Raw genomic sequence first — 6,000 nt, 5'->3', positions numbered from 1 at the left:
TATTAGTTTTAGCATACCTGATTGAACTATTGCTGATTCACCCATATAAAGTTACCACTCACTTCACTAGGACTTAAGGACAGTTTTACTTTTCAGTTTTGATATTTACGATCCGAAGCACACGAACGCCAGAACTTTTCTGAGGGATGGCGAATTTTCTTTGCGCCTCAATCCTTACAATCCCTCTTTATTGAGACGGTTATTGTCACCACCCATTTTGTGTACTTCTACGCCCGCTAGGATATGGGCAGTTCTACCCACTCTGAATTTGTAATATGTCCTCCACTTGTCCCCACTCTATACCTTTGTAATGTTTTAACATATTTAAATTTTAAAATGACTAACCCTACTAACAAACATACAATTTTATTATATTTTAATTTAATTAACCCTACTAACCTAAGAGACGTGACAGTATCCAAACAAAAATAGCACATATTAAAAATCTTCTAATTATGTAACACACGGTTACAACCTCTCCAGGAGTTCCTTCAAGGATCTCCCAAATAGTCCCAAGAGGATTCAGGGATGGCTTCAGCTGTTCATCAGGAATTCTCAAAGCTAATTCAACAGGAGTTCGCTCAGATATTCTTCCAGAAGTCTCTTCAGAAATTCTTTCAGAAGGGTTCATAGACACCTCCTGATGGTCCATCAAGAATTTCGTAAGAATTTCTTTCAGGAATTCCTGCGGGGGGTCTCTAAAAATTAGTCTAGGAGTTCCTGCAGAGATACCTTCTGAATTTCCTTTAGAAATTGCTACAGGTGCTCTTACAAAGATCAGTCCAAGAGTTCCTTCAGATATTATTTTAGGAGTTTCAGAGATTCATGCAGATGTTTCTTCAGAGATTCCTCCTAAAACTCCTTCGAAGATTCCCTTAAATTCCTATCAAAGAATTTTTTAGAAGCTCCTTCACAAATCTCTCTAGGAGTTCCTTAAAAGAATCTTTAGGGATTCCTCCAGAAGTTTATTCGGGGTTTACAAGAGTTTATTCTAATTTTCCTTCAGGATATCCTCTTCGGGGATTCCTCGAGAATTTCCTTCAGGGATACTTCCAAGATATTTTCCTGGTGTTCTTTCAGATAATTTTCCAGAAGGACTATCGGATGCTTTCAGGAGTTACATTAGAGATTTCTCCAGAACCTCATGCAGGAATTCCAACAGGAATCTTGTAGGAGTTCCTTCAAGTATTTCCTTAGAATTATAAGTAGGCTTGTCTCCAGGATATTCTTGACGGATTACTCTACTAGAATTCCTCCAGGATTTCTTTCTGGAATTTCTTTAGCAATTATTTCAGGGACTCCTCCTGACAATTCTTCTGAGATTCTTAAGGGGATTCCGCTGAAAGCGCTTCTAGGATTCATCCTGGAAATCCGTCAGAGGTTCCTAACGAAATTCTTTCAGGGATTCCCCCTGGAATTTCTCTCCTGTAATTTCTTTGCGGATTCCTTCTAGACTTCTTTTGAGAATTCCTCCTGGAATTTCTTCGAAGATCCCTACTAGAACCCCTTCGGGAATTTCCCTTTCGGGGATCACTCTTGAAATTCCTTCGGGGATTCTTCCTAGATATCCTTCGGGGTTTCATTCTAGACTTCTTTCGAAGATTCCTCCTGAAATTCTTTCTGGGAATGCACCTGATATTCCGTCGCGGATTCCTCCTAGAATTCCTTCTGGGTCTCTTCCTGGGATTCCTTCGTTGGTTCCTTTCAGAATGCATTCTGAGATTTTGGAATTCCTTAGGGGATTCCTCATGAAATTCTTTCGGGGATTTCTCCTAATATTCCTCAGTGGATTTCTCCTGGAAACCCTTCGGGGTTTCCTTCTAGAATTCTACGAGTAATCTCTGAAAAATTTCTCCTGGAATTCTTTCGGATTCCTCGTGAAATTTCTTCGGAGATTCCTCCTGAAGTCTTTCGGGGATTCCTCCTATACTTCCTTCATGGTTTCCTCCTGAAATTTTTACGGGGATTTCTCCTGATACAGTAATGTTCCGATTTTATCACGGCCTCCGCGCGACAGCCGTTCATTTTTCATTCATCTGCTGTTAAATTTGAAAGCCAGTGTTTCCCCTCTTCCTTAAGATGAGTTGAAGGCGCGTTTTGCAACGTTAAAAATATTGAAAATGCGCATAGATTTTGTAGAATAATTCAGTGTCGCGAAGCATCAGCGTACAAGTCACAAAAAAGCTGATAAACACCAAACTTGTTTCTGATTCGCTCTCTCTACAGTCGCTAACACCAGAAAAGACAGAATCCCATCATAGTCACCCGGTCACCCTTGTTTTGCTACAATCATCCTGACTTGGATACGGCTCATGTGAGTGTCATGACTTTCTCCGTCGCCTCAAGCAGATGCACGCGCAACAACATGTAAAACTATGCATGTGTATTATCACAAGCACGGTTCTACGTCATAAATCCTATTCGTTTTGCATAGCTCAGTTTAAACGCACACATTGAGCGCACCACGCAGTCCGCCCTGGCTACGACAAACGCTCTCACTTCGCCCGTTATGCATCGTTGCTCAGAGAGATTGATTCTCTAGCAACCCGCCTGAAGCATTGAAGCATACTCAGCAACTGCTATCGCTGCAAAGCTGCGAAGGGTGGAACCCACAACATGTTTGTCATTCCAGGCGTGACATGCTAGCTGGTTCGTATCACCTTGGGAAGGGTGACTCCAGCAAGCGGTTCAAGTGATTGTCTCGTGATGGTCGCGATTATTCGCAAGACTGGAATAATTGAAAGCATTTTTGAAACGGGGCGTGATAAAATCGGAACAATACTGTATTCCATTGTGGATTTGTCCTGAAATCTCTTCGAAGTTTCCTCCTAGAATTCTTTGATGATTCCTGTTAGAATTCTTTCGGGAATTCCTCCTGGAATTTGTTCGGGGATTCCTCTAGGAATTCCTCCTAGAGTTCCTTCAAGGATTCCTTCTGGAATTCACTCGGAGATTCCTCCTGAACTTCCTATGGAGATGAAAACCGTGTAAAGCTTTCGAGGATTGGTCCTGGAATTCCTTCAGGGGTTCCTTCTGGACTTTCTTCAGAGGTTGCTCTTGAACTTCCTTCGGAGATTCCTCCTCGGAGAATTTCTCCTCGAATTCTTTCAGAGATTTCTCTTAGAATTCTTTCGGTGATCCCTCCTTGAATTCTGTCAGGAATTTCTCCTGAATATTTTACGTTGATCCCTCTTGGGAATCCCTTCCTTCTGCAATTCTTGCGGGGATTCCTGCTAGAATTTGTTCGGGTATTCCTCCTGGAATTCAGCGATCCCTTCTGAACTTCCTTCGGAGATTTCTCATAAATTTCCTTCGAAGATTTCCTCTGGAATTCCTTCGGGGATGCCTCCTAGAGTTCCTTCGTGGATTCCTCTTCATATTCCGTTGGGGATTCCTCCTAGACTTCCTTCAGAAATTCCTCCTGGACTTTCTATCAGATTCTTCCTGGAAATCCTTCGGGTTTCCTCTTGGAATTCCTTTAATGATTTCTCTTCGAACTTTTTCGGAGGTTCCTCCTGAAATTTATTTGGGTATCTCTCATGGAACTCCTCCGAAGATTCCTCATGGAATTTTTCTGGGGATTCCCCCTAGAATTCCTTCAGGGTTTCCTCCTAGAATTCCTATGATGATTTCTTCTAGAATTGCTTCTCGAATTTCTCCTTGAATACTGCAGGGGATTCCTCCTAGAATTTCTTCGGGAATCCCCCCTGGAACTTTTTCGGCTATTCCTCCTAGAATTCTCTCAGGGATTTCTTCTGAAATTATAATATTTTTGTTGATTCCTCCTAGAAATCTTTTGGGGTTTATTTTTCGAGTTTTTTTGAACTGGGGGTTTATATTTCAAGTTTTTGGTCACTGGAATTCTTCTGAGGATTTCTGCTGGAAATCCTTTGGGGATTCCCGCTGCATTTTTGTTGGGGATTATTGTTCCTTTGAAAGTCGTGCTTTCGGGACTTTCTCCTGGAACTCATTCAGGGATTCCTCCTAAATTTCCTTTGGGAATTCCTTCTATAATTTCCCGGGGATTTTTCATCATGAAATTCCTTCAAAGATTTCTCCTGGATATTTTTCGCTGATTCCTCCTAGAAATTCTAAGGGGATTTCTCGAATTCCTTGGATACTTCCGCTGGAATTCCCTTGGGGATTACTGCTAGAATTGCCTTGGGAATTCCTAGAGTTCCGTCGGGGATTTCTCCTGGACTTCCTTCAGGGATTCCTCCTGGACTTTATACGGGATTCTTCCTAAAATTCCTTTGGTGATTCTATTTGAAATTTCTTCTGAAGTTCTTCGAAAATTCCAATCATGGATTCCTTTAGAAGTTTCTGCAAGAGATTCTTAAACCACCACAGCTTCCAGCAGAAGTTCCTTCAGGGATCCATACAGCAGTTTCTGCATGGATTGGTCCAGATGTTTCTCCTCCAGGACTTTCTTTAAGTCTCCTTCTGGAATGGATCACTAAAATAACTAAAACGGCCGCTATGAAATGAACAGATAGCGCCACCGTAGCCTTGTGTGTTTGACGTAACTCGGTTGCTGTCACTGTGTTACCGTCCATATACGGCGGTGCTTTTGTTTTGATGCGGTGAGTAGCGGAAAAGTCGACTTCAATGATCCATTCCTTCGGAGATCATTCTGCGATACCTTAAGTAGTGTAATAGGGAGACCTTATTATCAAACTCGATAGTTTCTGATGGTTTCATGATAACAAAACAAAAACTGCAACAAGAACGTGCAGTGCTCTTTATTTGCAATGGAGTAATACAACAAGGATTCCAAAATGCACTTAAGAAACGGATAATGTCACAATAGGTCTAACAACTGGTCGCAATGACGGACACGAACAGGAATAAAATTTCTTCTTTCATCAAAAAGTCTTTCATTCAAACGTAATAATTAAAGTCATCAATACAAAAGCTCATACTAGAAATTCTAGAGCGTAATGACAACTTCTTTGTTCCGACAATTTTGACATTATTATTATTATTAGCTTTATTAGGGAGATTTTCAGCCCGAGGCTGGTTCATCTCCAATTTGACATTATGGTCAAATTGTGATAACGCCAAATACGCCGCCGCCTCCGAAAGCTGCCACTGGCGTGACGCCGCCGCCGAGCCAAATGCTAAACCCGCGGTCCTTCAGCAGATCAGTGAGTATGCGGGTGCTCTCGATGAAGTTGTTCCACGTATCGAGGTTCCAATCACAAGTCCTTTCAGTTCGCTGGGCGCTTGACCTTAAAACCTCTGTACCTATAGAAGTATGAGGTAGGAATTTGTGAGACCAGAGCTACTGCAGCAACCTTACACGTTGTGGACCTGGAAAAACTATTAGGCCTTTTAGGAAACTATTAGGAAAAAAATTTTAGGCCTGCTCAATTGCAATTTGAAAGTCGGCACAAAAAGTTTAAAGCGTAAATGTTTAAACAATACATTCGAGATCAAATCGAATATTGCCACGTTCTGCATCAACTAGTCAAAATTCAATTCGTTTATCATAGTGCTTGAATTGATAAAAACTCTCCCTTTTCATCAAGTTGAAAAAGGCCTACCGAAGATGCAAATTAAACGACCCCAGCAAAATGGTTGCAAAATCATCCAGTTCCATGCCCAAACAACCAGCCTCCAACGCAACGCAACGGGTACCAACACACAATGTTCAACATTTTTCACGGTTCAACTAATTTTAATAATAGCCGACAAATTGCTGACCATCCCGAAATAAAGGCAATCGTATGAATATAAAATATCGCACCCGCACGTCGAATAGGGTACCTCTCTCTATGATAGGTACTGAGGGAAAAGTCCGTTCGTGGATCAGCCGGATCGATTGCACAGTAGGTCCTAGTAGGCCTATTTGCTACACCACCAAAACGGTTTACCTTCAAACCGACCGGGACTGCTGCGATGATGCAAATCCATTTTCATTCATTTATCAGAGTTCAATTTTTTCCTCGGTTCGAATCGTGTCTGTACCCAACCTAGCTGGAATGGAAACTTGAATGA

Source organism: Aedes albopictus, chromosome 3 (genome assembly GCF_035046485.1).
Source record: "Aedes albopictus strain Foshan chromosome 3, AalbF5, whole genome shotgun sequence".
Lineage (NCBI taxonomy): Eukaryota > Metazoa > Arthropoda > Insecta > Diptera > Culicidae > Aedes > Aedes albopictus.
This window is presented reverse-complemented; position numbering follows the sequence as displayed.